A 15,346-nucleotide genomic window follows, 5' to 3' on the forward strand; every position below is an offset into this window, starting at 1 on the left:
GGTGCCAAGACATCCCGGGGATCTGGAGCTCAAGCAGAAACAGAATGACAGTGTTTAGAAAACTAAACACAAAAACAAAAGAGAAGGAGAATTTTTTTTGTGAAAGTGACTTGAGCATTAAATGTATGAAAATTCTTGAGGATCTTATATTGGATGATTAATTCTTCAGCCTCCTTTAGAGAGTATACTAAGAGGAAGATTTCAAAGGGAAGTTTGAGAAGACAAACTAAACTATTATAATGATATGTCCAAAGACCTAGGGTAAAAGGGAAGAATATGCTCAGTATTTGTAAGCCTAGGGAGCCTAGGGGAGCCCACCCTGGTATGGAGTATATTAAGTCTGTAATTCTTTGATGATGTTACTTTTATTTAGAATTATTCAGTTTGGAATTATTCAAAGCAGGGAGGATCACTCTAAGACCTACCAGTTGAAATAAAAGGGAATGAATTCAAGAAAAGGGAGGAAGTAAGGCACAAAATGTGCATGCTCAAACAGTTCCACTTGAAAGGCAAAGTTTAAAGATTGTACTATGAAGAAGATTTCAAAGCGTGGCTTGAGAAGACAACTAAACTATTATAATGAAATGTGCAAAGGCCTAGTGTTAGATATGTTAAAGGGAAGAATATGCTCAGTATTTCGCAAACTGAAAAAAAAATGGAAAAAAAAAAAACCTTAAGCCTTGAGTTGCAATAATGAAAGATTCTATAGGCAAAATATTGAATGAGGCAGGAAACATCAAAACAAGATGGAAGGAATATAGGGAGTGACTGTACCAAAAAGAATTGGTCAATGTCCAACCATTTCAGGAGGTAGCCTATGACCAATAACCAATGGTATTGAAGGAAGAAGTCCAAGCGGTTTTGAAGGCATAAGTGAAATACAAACCTCCAGGAATTGACAGAATAACAGTTGAGATGTTTCAACAAAAGGATGCAATGCTGGAAGTCCTCACTCATCTATGCCAAGAATTTTGGAAGACAGCTACCTGCCCAACAACTGGGAGAGATCTATATTTGTGTCCATCCCAAAGAGAGGTGATCCAATAGAATGTGGATATTATTGAATAATATTAATATCACATGCAAGCAAAATTATGCCAAAGATAATTATGGTCATGGCAGTACATCCACAGCCACTGCTGGAAATCCATGCCAGGTTTAGAAGACATAGAATGAGGGATATTATTGCTGATACCCAATGGTCTTGACTGAAAGCAGAGAATACCAAGAAGATGTTTACCTGCATTGTACTGACTATGTATAGGCATTCAACTGTATGGACCATAACAAATTATGGATAACATTGCAAAGAAAAAGTATTCCAGAACACTTAATTGTGCTCATGTGGAACCTGTACACAGATCAGGAGGTGCTCTTTGGAACAGAACAAGGGGTTACTATATGGCTTAAAATAAGGAAAAGAGTGCATCAAGGTTGTATCATTTTATCATATTTATTCAATCTGTATGCTGAGCAAATAATCTGAGAGTCTAAACTATAAGAAGAAGAATGGAGCTTCAGGATTGGAGGAAGATTCTTTAACAACCAGTGACATGCAGATGATACAGCCTTGCTTGCTGAAAGTGAAGAGGACTTGAAACATTTACTGATGAACATCAAAGACTACAGTATGGATTACACCTTAACATAAACAAAACAAAAATCTTAAAAAACGGACAAATAAATATCATGATAAATGGAGTAAGCATTGTTGTCAGGGATTTAATTTTACTTGAATCCACAACCAGTACTCGTGGAAACAGCAGTCAAGAAATCAAAGCACATATTACATTGGGTAAACCTGCTGCAAAAGAACTTTTTAAAGTGTTAAAGAGCAAAGATGTCACTTTGAGGACTAAAGTGTGCCTACCTAAACCATGGTATTCCTAATTGCTTCATATACCATATGATAGCTGGACAATGAGTAAGGAAGACCAGAGAAGAATTGATGTCTTTGAATTACGATGTTAACAAAGAATGTTTAATATACCAGGGACTGCCAGAAGAATGAACAAATCTGTCTTGGAAGAAGTACAGCCAGATAACTGCTTAGATGTGAGGAGGATTATCTCATGTACTTGGGAATTTTATCAGGAAAGACCAGCCCCTGGCAAAAGACATCATGCTTGGTAAAACAGAGGGTCAGCGCAAAAAGAAGACCCTCAATGAGAAGAATTGACACAGTGGCTGCAACAATGGATTCAAATATAGCATCCTCATAGATTGTGAGGATTGTGCAGGACCAGGCAGTGTTTTGTTCTGTTGTACATATGTCTCTATGAATCAGAACTGACTCAATGGAACCTAACAACAACAACAGCATATCTTTATAGCTTCAGAAATAATAACTAGATTATGACTAACAATTTTAAAGATTTAATGATGGGACCACTTCTGAACAATTTTGTTTTTCTTCTCTCATATTTCACAGGCCTCCTGAATTTCCTTTAGACAAAAATTTGCTACTCTAAATTTAAACTCAAATATTTCTGGAATGTAATCAAGGAGTAAATTAATTCCTCCAAGCAAAGAACATGGTGATAAAAACAATTATTTTTGCTCATTATTTTTCTTTTGATGCACAGAGATATTTGAGCACAATAAACTTGTCAAGGACAAATTTGAATGTTTACATTTCCTATGTGATTAGCATATTATGTGGATTATTTATTATGTCTAACTGAGGAACAATATGAATAATAGACATTATGTATATAGCATGTCATTTTTGAAGCACCTGTCTCACATAAACTATTTCACAACAATCAAGCTATTAGATTTTAGAAAAACCAAAAAACTCCCATTATTACACCAATAATTTATATAATTTTTTTAAATTGATTTGATAGCTGTCTCTATTTCTCTCTTGCTCATTCTCCCGACTCTCCCTCCCATCCAGGTATTTGAAGATTTTTCAAAAAGGAGGAAAAGTAACCTTCATTTTTCATGCAAGTATAATATTTCAAATCTACACCCACCATCAATAAAAACTTTCATTTTAATGTCACTTATTTTCTATATTTCAGTGTTTTCTGCCATATATATTTTTTTTTCAGTGTTTTCTGTCAATGGTTCATTAATGTAGTGAAAAGCATATGTCAAATTAGGTTTCCTAGAAATCATTAATCCTATACCAAAAACAAATTTCATATACATGAAAATCTTACAAGTTCATGTATCTTCTCCACAATTAAACTTACATTTAACTTTGAAACTGTAATCACTTGATCTTTGGAAAGTTGTTGGGAAATAGTTTGTACTCTCTGAGAGCTAACAGTCTAATGCAAATAAATTTCATCCTTTTTTATCCTGGTCTTCTGAACATGTAAGGTATATGTTTGCATACAGTGTTATAGCAAAGAAAAGTCAACTTGTTTGCCAAGAGCTTCTGTCTCTGGATTAATGGTAAAATGCATTAGGTCAGTAAGTCATACGTATTATCAATCCAAATATTATAATTCTACAATGGAGTTCTTCTACCTCATCAAATCTCCTGCAGGAGAAGACCAAAACCAAAAAAAAACAAACTCACTGCTATCAAGTCAGACCCAACTCATAGCGACCCCTCCTTGGGTTTCTGAGGTGATATCACTATGGAAATAGATTACCCAAACTTTCTTCTGAGGAGTGGCTGGTAGGTTTGAACAGCCAATCTTCTGGTTAGCAGTCAAATGCCTTAGGCACCATGCCACCAGAGCTCCCTGAAGCAGAAGAGAAGCCAGAAAACATAACAAATAAACCACCATGTGTAGGGATGTGTGTGTGTATCAAGACTTTGATACAGATAATAGAAAAAGGACAGCAAGGAGAAATATTATAAAGTAGTGTTGATATCTATATCATTTAAGAGTCATAAAAAAGGGCTAAGGACAAATCTAGACACAGAATAAGTACTATATGAACATATGATTGTTAGATATTATATTTTATCTATCTTAAGATATACATTTGTTATATTTTAACATCATTGATATCATACTGTCTTACAATCAATGTAATAAAGAGCAATTATGTCATAGTTTAATATCCAATGTTCCTTTTCTCATATTGCAAAATACAATTATGCATTTTAAAATTGATAGTATCTTAGAGTTGTTAAAAGACAAATGTTGTTATTGTTATTATAAGCACATTTGGTTGCAAGTAAAAGAAAAAAAAAATCCAACTGACAGTAGTCAAAACTCATCAGTTCTTTTTGTCACATAAAATGATGAGGCTTTCTATTTCCATTATACGGCTAGCTATGTAATTGAACTGAACCTCCCCTGAATTCAATTTCCCCTGAAATTGTGGGATAAATTATATATCTCAAAAGAAATCCTTAAAAACATGGATGATCTTGAGACTTCAGATAAGACAGTGGAATAGGAAGACAAGCTACACAGACCCTCTTCAACAAAAAAAAAAAAAAAGAGAAACCAATTGACAGAGGTACAAAAGATAATCCTGGAGCCCTGAGCTTTAAAGGGAAGTATACAGAAGTGAATTAGGCACCAACTAGTGGAAAAACCTGAATGAAAACAGGACCTAAGAATAGCCTCCATTTGCCAAGGATGCCAGGGACATACAGGAGGCTACCAATGGGAGAGGAGACAGGTGGTAAGGGTAGAAGTGCTGCCAATTAGTAAATAGAGGAGCACCATACCCTGCTTATGGAGATAATATCCAAATAAACAAAGAAAATGAAACTTGTGGGCAAGTCACTCCAACATACAATCACCAATTAAATACAAAAACAAAAATGTCACATTGTCTGAGAGACAACAGATCATCACAGTCTACATAAAGAAGCAAGATAAGTAGGAGAAACAAGGGACCAAGATACAGACCCAGAACATATCCCAGAGTAAGAAGCAACATTGGAACTCCCTGATAAGGAATTCAAAAGAATTATATTTAGGTACCTTCAACAGATTGGGAGACAATCAAGGAAAACACTGACAAAATTGAAGAAGACACAGAGAAAATCCTAGAACAGTTTCAAAAGACAATACAAGAACAAAATGACAAAATAAATGAAAAATTAGAAATGATAGAAAATCTACACACAGAAATTCAGCAGATTAATATTAAATTTTTCAGAAATAGATAATACACTGAATGGGCAAAGGAATAGAATTGAATCAATGGAAGACAGAATTAGTGAGATTGAAGGAAAATACCTCTATACATCTTTGGAAAGGGATCAATCAGAAAAAGATCAAAACAAGATGAAGAAAACCTAAAGATCATGTGAGATACCATCAAAAGGAATAACCTACATGTAATTTGAATTCCAGAACAGGAAGAGACAAATAAAACCACAGAGAAAATTGTTGAAGATTTGTTGGAAGAGAATTTCCCTGGTATGATGAAAGATGAGAATGTATCCATTCAAGAAATCCAACAAACCCCAACAGGATAGAGTCCAAAAGATAATCACCAAGACATATCATTATCAAACTTACCAAAACCAAAGACAAAGAAAGAATCCTGAAAGCAGCACAGGAAAAACAAAAAGTTACCTACAAGGGGCAATCAATAAGACTAAGCTCGGATTTCTCAACAGAAACCATGCAGGCAAGAAGACGGTGGGATAGTATATATAAAACACTGAAAGAGAAAAATTTCCAACCAAGAATTATGTACCCAGCAAAATTGTCCCTCAAATATGATGGTGAAATTAAGTGATTTCCAGATAAGCAGAAATTAAGAGAATTTGCTAAATTCAGACCAAACTTACAAGAGATGCTAAAGGGAGTCCTTTGGAGAGAGAACCAACAACAGCAAACAACAATTGACCATTAACAAACAAGATGACATAACCCAGAAACCAACCCAGTTATGGAAGTATCCAAAGTAAATACACCTACACTATTGTAAACAGGGAACCAGAGACATCAATTGACAAATGAGGACAACTACAAACCAAAAAGAGGGAAAAATTTATGTTGTTATAGAACTTCTAAATGACAGAGAAGTCAAGATAACTGTAAGATAGAACAGACTGTTCTAAACTTGGGCAGAAAATTATAAATCACAGGGTAACCTAAAAAAAAAAAAAAAGATAAACCTTCACATCAAAATAAAAAAGAGGACTAGAACAAATATTTAGCAAATACTAAAATAATAGCAATGAAGGAAGTGATAACACAATTCATAAACAAAATGAGCTCAGCACAGAAAAATATGTGGAACAAAGAAATCAGCAATACATATTTGCAGAAAAATAAAACAAGACTCATACTTCACACCATATACGAAAACTAACTCCAGATGGATCAAAGACTTAAATGTGAAACCTAAAACTATAAAGTCCCTCAAGGAAAAACTAGGGGCAAATTTAGGGGCCCTAATTTATGGCATAAATAGACTATCAAGCATAACCCAAAATACATAAACAGCTGATGATAAACTAGATGAATGGGACCTTCTAAAAATTAGATTTTTATGTGCTTCCAAAGACTTCTCCAAAAGAGTAAAAAGAGAACCTATAGTTTGAAAAAATTATTTGGCAAACATATATCTGACAAGAGAGTTATCTCTAAAATGTATAGAAAACTCCAACACCTAAACAACAAAAGATTAACAATCCAATTAAATAATGGGCAGAAGACATGAATAGACACTTCACCAAAGAGGATATTCAGGAAGCCAGCAAATACATAAAGAAATGCTCACAGTCATTCGCCATCAGAGAGATACAAATCAAAACAATTATGAGATACCATCTCACCCCAGCACTAATGGCAAAGTTCAGCAAGATAGAAAACAACAAATGCTGGTGAGAATGTGGTGAAATTGGGACTCTCATACACTGCTGGTGAGACTGTCAAATGATACAACTACTATGGAAAGCAGTATGGTGATTCCTTAAAAAGCTGGAATTAGAAATACCATTTGACCCAGTAATTCCACTACTAGGTATATATCTTAAAGAAGTGAGAGCCAGGACAACAACAGCTATATGCACACCCAAGCTCATCACAGCACTATTTACAATAGCAAAAAGATGAGGACTACTTATGTGTCCATCAACAGAAGAATGGATAACCAAACTATGGTACATACACACAATGGAATACTATACAACACTAAAGATTAATGTAGAATCTGCAAAGCACTGCATAACATGGATGAACTTGGAGGACATTATACTGAGTGAAATAAGTCAGTCACAGAAGGACAAACGCAATATTAGTTCATTATTGTAAAAGGTCAAGGAAAGGTTTATATATGGAAAGAAACTTTCTTTGTTGGTTACCAGAGGTGGGAGGAGAGGGGAGGGAACACTGCAAAAAATAATAATAATAATAATAATTGACCCATGTTTTGGTTACCTAATGTCGCTCTGACAAGAAAATACCACAAATGGAATGGCCTTAACACAAAGGAGTTTATTCCTATAATTTGGAGGCATTAAGTCCGAGTTCAAGTACCAGGCTCTAGGGGCTGGGTGAAAGCACCTCAATCTTCGGCTTCAGCTCTGCCTCCTGCTCCTGGCCCACAGAAGTTGGAAGCTTTTCTTCACTCAGCTGATGGCTCCTGAGACTGACAAGCTCAAGGTTGACAATAAAGCACAGTCCCAATAGTACCAAACCGCACAAGGCCATTAATTCAAGTCCATTAAAAACCCAAGATTGGCAGAGCATTGCAGGTTGCTGAACAATGATTTGGCTATATGCAGGATTCAAGCATGCCATAAGCTAAAGACCATTCCCCAAGGATTCTCCTTATATACAGGAAGCAGACCACATCTCCAACGCAGCTACTCAGCTGTTCACAGTAGATTCCAACATGGAGTTGATTACCAGTTTCATCATGGGGAATACTACATCCAGCTGCCCAGCCACTCAACCAGGCCCAGCCAAGTTGAAACACAAACTTAAATACCACAACCCATGTCACTTTAGTTTTGTGTATTTTACTGTACATAAATTATATTTCAATAAAATGGATTTAAAAAAAAAAAAAAAAGATGATCTTAAAGGTCACTAGGGAATTATAAGACCAAAATCAAGGGAATCTTAGAAAACAAATAGTTAAAATTAGCATGAAATCTGCATGGGAAGGTATTTGCAAAGCTGGCATTTATTTTGGTTTTCATAGTTTGTCAGTGTTAAGAGGGTAGAGGAAATTGTCCGAAGTCTATACAAGCTAAGTAGTCTGATACATAATCCTCCTTATGAAGCTGGACCTTAAATGTTGCTTCTTCTATAATGATATACAGAAGCAAATTTGCCAACCAACTACTATTAAGAAGGCTAAAAGAAAAATTGCTTTGATATTGCACAAAACAGGAAGGAAAAATCTCTGAGAATTCAGTATTATACATAAATTTTCAGGTTAACTTCATTTTGCTATGTGGTTTAAAAATTTAAGTCATGCACTGAATTTAAAGAGATACAATATAGGCAGGGATCTTAGTAACTATCAAAAGAAAAAGCAAACCCTTTTTGAAATATCACATTTCATGTTAGTACTGAGAATACTTTCTATAAATAATTGTCAAGGAAAAATTAGTAACTCACAGTTAAAAATAACTAAGCACACAAGAAAATGAGGTATCATCTTTACAAATAAAAAAGCATAAAAGAAAAAAAAATGGCAGAAATACCAAGAAAAATGTTAGCTATAAGAACTGTCAAAATAACAATTACAAAAATAAGCCAGATAGGAGGAGTTCTGCCAAGATGGCAAAATAGGCAGACAAGCTACACAGACTCTGCAACAAAGCAATGAGAAACTAACTGAAACCAATACAGAAGACAATCCTGGAACCCTGAGCTTTGAAGGCAAGAATAAAGAAGTGTATTAAATACCAACGAATAGAAGAACCTGAATGAAACAGTAAGTAAGGAGACAAACGGTGCTGTGAACTGCCAGCTCTCCTGAGAGCATAGCCATTTTGAATATTTCCCGATAGCAACCTAAGAATCAATTCTGCTCACTAAGGCTGCATGAGCAAGGATTGCATTGGTGTCTGACAACAGTGAAGAAGGGGAAAGGCGGACCTGCAGCCTTCCAGCAGCTATTCTCAAGGCACAGCTTTCCTGAATGTTTCCAAGCAGCAGATGCAGCCATTTTGAGTGTGTGTGGGTGGCATTCTTGCCTGAAATGCAACCTGGGAGTGGACTCCACCTGCAAAGGATAGCATGGGTGAACACACTGGAGACTGAAGACTGGAGAGATGCAATATTCCCGTTGTTACTCTTATACCCCATTCCCTCTTGGTGAACAGGGGTGTGGCCACACTCACACACACACCCCACCACCCACCTTCTTGACCTGTGCGGGTTCCATCCTGGTCTGTACCCTGGCAGAGCCTTGGTGCTGTGCCCTGCCCCCTCACTGGTGTGTTTTTCTTTGTTTGTTTTTAAATAATTCTTTTTACATTCCTCCTTTCTTCTTCTTTTTTTTTTTTTTTTTCCTCTTTCCTGTCCCTGATTCTTGATTTTTTTCTTTTTTTTAATCTTCCCTTTTCCTGGTTCTATTCTTTTTTCTTTCTTTTGGTTCTTCCTATCCCTTGCTTATCCTTTTGCAGTCTTCCCTAATCTTTTAGTTGGACTTTTCTCTCATTCCACCCTCCTCAAATTTTGCGGCTTTTTTCTTTTTTTATTTTTTTCTCATTATCTTTCTTTTATCCTTTTTAAATAGATTTTGAAAATATTTCTTCTTATTTATTGCATTTCTCTTTTATGTTTTGCACTTGTTCCTGTTCATTTATGTGGTTTGAGTTTCCTGTTCTCTTGATTTTTGTTTCATTTTGTTTAATTTTTTTTTTTCTAACTGAGTGGAAAACAGCAACTATTCCCACACAACCAAACTATACCTGCATCTCCTGCAGCCTCACTCATTGAGTGAGGGCCACCACTTATTTTTGCACCAACTGACCAACAAAACATGGTGGTCAATACCAGCACAACTCGCCCTCAACTACTTTTTACAAACAGCTAACAGAGATGGTAAACATACTCTTATTCTCTATAACACCCACCAGGAAACAGGTGATAAGTGCCTAAGTGCTAACAACTAGCAAATAGAAGCACAGTATCCTGCTCACACAGTTATATCAAAAGAAAAGAAAACTCCCAATCACACCAACATACAACCACAAATTAAACATAAATACAACATAAATACACCACAATGTCTCAGAAATAGACCATTACAACCCACACAAAAAAGCAAGATAAAGTAGTAGAAACATGAGACCAGTGTAAAAACCAAGAAAACATCCCTGAGGAATAAGCAGCAGTGAACTCCTTGATAAGGAATTCCAAAGAATTATGTTTGGGTACCTTCAATGGATTGTAGGACAGATCAAGGAAAATACAGAATTGAAAGGACAAATAGATGACCTCATAGTCATAGTAGGAAACTTTAATACACTACCTTCAATAAATAGAACAACTGGAAACCTCATCAAAGATGCAGAAGAACTAAACAATGTGATCAATGCACTTGACCTTATAGACATCTACAGAGCACTTCACCCAACAACAGCAAAATATATATTGTTTTCCAGCACACTTTGAACATTCTCCAGGATGGACCATATGTTAGGCCGCAATAAAGCAAGCCTCAATAAATTTAAAAGAATTGAAATACTGCAAAGCAACTTCTTAGATTACAATACTATAAAATTAGAAATCAGCACTAGGAAGACCAACACAAAAAGAAAATTCATGGAAACTGAATAACACTCTCCTCAAAAACAACTAGGTAATAGAAGAAATCAAAAGACAAAATTAAAAAATCCCTTGAATTGAATGATAATGAAAACACAACATATCAAAATCTTTGTTGTTGTTGTTATGTGCCATCGAGTCGGACCCAACTCATAGCGACCCCTCCTTGGATTTCCGAGGCAGTATCACTACAGAAGTGGGTTGCCCAACCTTCCTTCCGAGGAGTGGCTGGTAAGTTTGAATCGCCAGCCTTCTGGTTAGCAGTCAAATGCCTTAGGCACTAATCTTTAGAACACAGCAAAAGCATGAACAAAGAGCAATTTATAGCAATAGATGCACACATCAAAAAAGAAGAAAGAGCAAAAATCAACACCTTAACCCAAAATCTCCAACAATTAGAAAAAAGCAGCAAAAAATCCTATAGTCACCAGAAGAAAAGAAATAATAAAAATTCAAGGAGAAATAAAAGAAACAGAAAATAGAAAGACAATAGAAAAATTCAACAAGACTAGAAGTAGGTTCTTTAAAAAGATAATAAAATTGACAATCCAATGGCAAACTTAACAAAGGAAAAGGAGAAGATGCAAAAAACATTAACAAGAAATGAAAGGGTGATGTCACAACAGACCCAATAGAAATTAAAAGGATAATGTCAGTACATTATGAAGAACTATACAGCAACAAATTTGAAAACCTGGAAGAAATGGACAGATTCTAGAAACACACTACTGACTAAACTAGCACAGACTGAGGTAGAAAACTTGAACAATCCATAACAAAAGATGAAATTGAACAGGTCATAAAAAAATTGTCAGCAAAGAAAATCCTGGCCCAGAGGCTTTCACTGGAGAATTCTATCATTCAGAGAAGTGCTGACACCAATCCTGTTCAAACTATTGTTGTTGTTGTTGTTGTTGTTTGTTGTTGTTGTTGTTGTCAAACTATTGCAGAACATAAAAAAGGATGAAATCCTTGCAAATTAATTTTATGAAGCAAGCATAAACCTGATACCAAAACCAGGCAAAGACACCACTAGAAAGTAAAGCTACACACCAATATCCCTCATGAATATATCCCTCATGAATAAATTTTATTATTCTCTCATGAATATAGATGCAAAAATCTGCAACAAAACCCTAGCCAATAGACTCCGACAGCATATCAAAAAAATAATACATCATGACCAAGAGGGATTCCCACCATGTATGCAAGGATGGTTCAACATTAGAAAAACAATCAATGTCATCCATCACATAAGTGAAATAAAGGAAAAGAATCACATAATCATTTCAATAGATGCAGAAAGGGCTCTTGATAAAATCAACACCCATTCCTGATTTTAAAAAAAGAAAACTCAGAAAAATTGGAATAGAAGGAAAATTCCTCAACAAGGTAAAGAGCATATACAAAAAACCAAGAGTCAACATTATTCTCAATAGAGAGAGACTGAAACCATTCCCCTTGGGAACAGGAACCAAAGATGTCCTCTATCTCCACTTCTATTCAACATTGTATTGGAAGTCCTCACTCACTCACTGCCGTCAAATCAGATCCAACTCATAGCAACCCCTCCTTGGGTTTCTAAGGCAGTTTCACTACAGAAGTAGATTGCCCAATCTTCCTTCCGAGGAGTGGCCGGTGGGTTTGAACTGTCAGCCTTCTGGTTAGCAGTCAAATGTCTTAGGCACTATGCTACCAGAGCTCCCTTGGAAGTCCTAGCCAGGGCAATAAGACAAGAAAGGGAAATCAAATGCATCTAAATTGGTAAGGAAGTAAAACTATCCCTATTTGCTGATGATACAATCCTACACATAGAAAACCCAAGAAACTCAGTAAGAAAACTCCTGGAACTTACTGAAAGCTATAGCATAGTGGCAGGATATAAGATCAACATACAAAAATCAGTCGGATTCCTCTACACCATCAAAGAGATCGCTGAAAAGGAAATAAGAAAATCACTATCATTTACTATACCCACCTCAAAAAAAAAAACTCACTGCCATCGAGTCAGTTCTGACTCATAGTGACCCCTCCTTGGGTTTTTGAGACTACCAAATAGATAAGATATTGGGAATAAATCTTACCAGGAACACAAAAGACCTATACAAAGAAAACTACAAAACACTATTTCAAGAAACTATAAGAGATCTACGTAAATGGAAGAACACACAATGCTCATGGATAGGAGAAGACTGAACATTGTGAAAATGTCAATACTACCCAAAGCAAACTATACTTTCAGTGCAATCCCAATCCAGATTCCATCAACATTCTTTAAAGACATGGAAAAGTCAATCACTAATTTTATATGGAAAAGAAAGAGACCTTAGATAAGCAAAACACTACTGAAGAAGAAGAAAGTAGGAGGTCTGACATTCCCAGATCTCAAAACCTACTACACAATCACAGTTGTCAAAACAGCCTGGTATTAAAAGCGAATGATCAACATGGTAACACTGAGTAAGAGGAAGATAGAGAGAGGTACATAGGAGGTACAAACAACAAAGATGAACAGTTTTGCATGTACAGCACTGCATTGTCAGTGATGACAAGCATTGATCTACAGCAGATAGATAGTTAGACAGGCTGAACAATCAGGTATGTCTAGGCAGGAGGGAGTGTGCCCATGACTGTGTGTAGGGTTAATAGACAGTGTTTCTTCGTGTGTATTTGTATTCACTATAAGAATGTCTGGGTGTATAGTAGAGCTGATAAGGAGCTTCTTGGCCACAGCCAACCACCTGGAGGGAGGAAATAGTTGGACCAGTGGGCTCAGGAGTGTGGTCACAGAGGACATCAAGCTCAACTGATATAACATACTACTCAAAAACATTGCTCTACATCCTACTTTGGTGAGTGGTGACTGGGATATTAAAAGCTTGTAAGTGGCCATCTAAATGCAGCGATGGATTGCTTTTCATCCAGAGCAAAGAAGAATGAAGAAAAACAAAGATGCATGGAAGCAGTTAGTCTGAGGGACTGGTAGACCATACGATCCTCAGCCTATATGGCCATGAGATCAGAAGAACTAGATGGTGCCTGACTACCACTGTCAACCACTTAGAAGGGGATTGTGCAGGAGATCCTGGGTAGAGTGGGAGAATGATGTGAAACAAAACTCAAAATTATAAAAAGAAAAAAAAAGATCAGGTTTGCTGGTCTGATAGAGCCTGGTGAGACCCCTGAGACTATGGCCCCTAGCTGCCCTTCAGGTCTGGAATTAAACTCATTCCTGTGGTTTCCAGCCAAACAATAGACAGGCATATCAAGTAGATAAACTCTTTGGAGCTATCAGTCATGGGAGAACAGAAGGGCAGTCTTTGCAGAGGGAGACAGCTCAGGGGGTGGGAGTGCATGGGAGATAAGGACACAGGGAAGAGGTAACTACAAGGAGGAAGTGAGAAGAGAGCTGTTATCCTGTGGGGAATTGCAGTATATGTCATGAAACAAAATGTATATGAACTTCTGTTTGGAAAATGAATTTGCTCTGTAAACTTTCACCCAAATCACAATAAAAATTTAAAAAAAAAAAAAAAATCCTGGTATTGGTACAAAGACAGACACATAGATCGGTGTAACAGAATTGAGAATCCAGAAATTGATCCATTGACCTAGGGTCAGCTGATCTTTGACAAAGTTCCAAAATCCATTAAATGGGGAAGAGATAGTCTCTTTCACAAATAGTGCTGGCAAAATTGGATATCCATTTGCAGAAAAAAATGAAACAAGATCCATACCCCACACTATAGACAAAAATTAATTCCAGATGGATCAAAGACTTAAATGTGAAACTTAAAACTATAAAGTTTATCAAAGAAAAAATAGGGGCAAACTTAGAGGCCCTAATTATTAATGGTTACTAGGGGTAAGAGGGAGGGGGGAAAGGGGAAGCTTTTGTTTGAGGGGCATTGTGTTTATGATAATGGTGGCAGAGTATTTTGGAAAAGGATAGAAATAATGACGACACAACATGAAAAATGCCATCAATGTCCCTGAATTCTAAATGAGGAAGTTGTTATATTGGTAAATGTCTTATTGTATATATTTTCACCACAATAAAAGTAATAAATAAGCTAATTAAATAAAACGAATAGAATTTACTGAAATAGAAATATACAAACTGATTAACACAACTAAAAAGATAATTTATGAACTGTAGGATCAGTCACAGAAAAGTATTTCAAAATGAAGCCCAGAGAGTTAGATGTGAGGGGAAAAAAAGAACATGGGGAGGAGGGAAACATATGGAATTAGAATTAGAAGGTCTAATTGAAGAACTAGAAGAAAAAATAAAGAACCAAACTCCAAACCAAACTCACTGCCGTCAAGTCGATTCCAACTCATAATGACCCCTCCTTGGATTTCTGAGTCAATATCTCTATGGAAGTAGATTGCCCAGTCTTCCTTTTCAGGAACGGCTGGTGGGTTTGAACCATCAGCCTTCTGGTTAGCAGTCAAATGCCTTCGACACTACATCACCAGAGAGAAAATGGGACAAAATAAACATTTAAGAAATAATGAGTGACATTTTCCAGGAACTGCTGAAAGACATCAATTCAAAGATTCAAAATGCCCACAGATCCAAAGAAGGATTATACAAAAGAGAAGCCAAACTAGACCCATCAGAGAAAACAGGTAAATTTCCAAAAAGAAATAGAAAAATCTTAAAAACATCC

This window comes from Orycteropus afer, unplaced genomic scaffold (genome assembly GCF_000298275.1).
Source record: "Orycteropus afer afer isolate SDZICR_OR568_19922 unplaced genomic scaffold, OryAfe1.0 scaffold00216, whole genome shotgun sequence".
Taxonomy (NCBI): Eukaryota; Metazoa; Chordata; class Mammalia; order Tubulidentata; family Orycteropodidae; genus Orycteropus; species Orycteropus afer.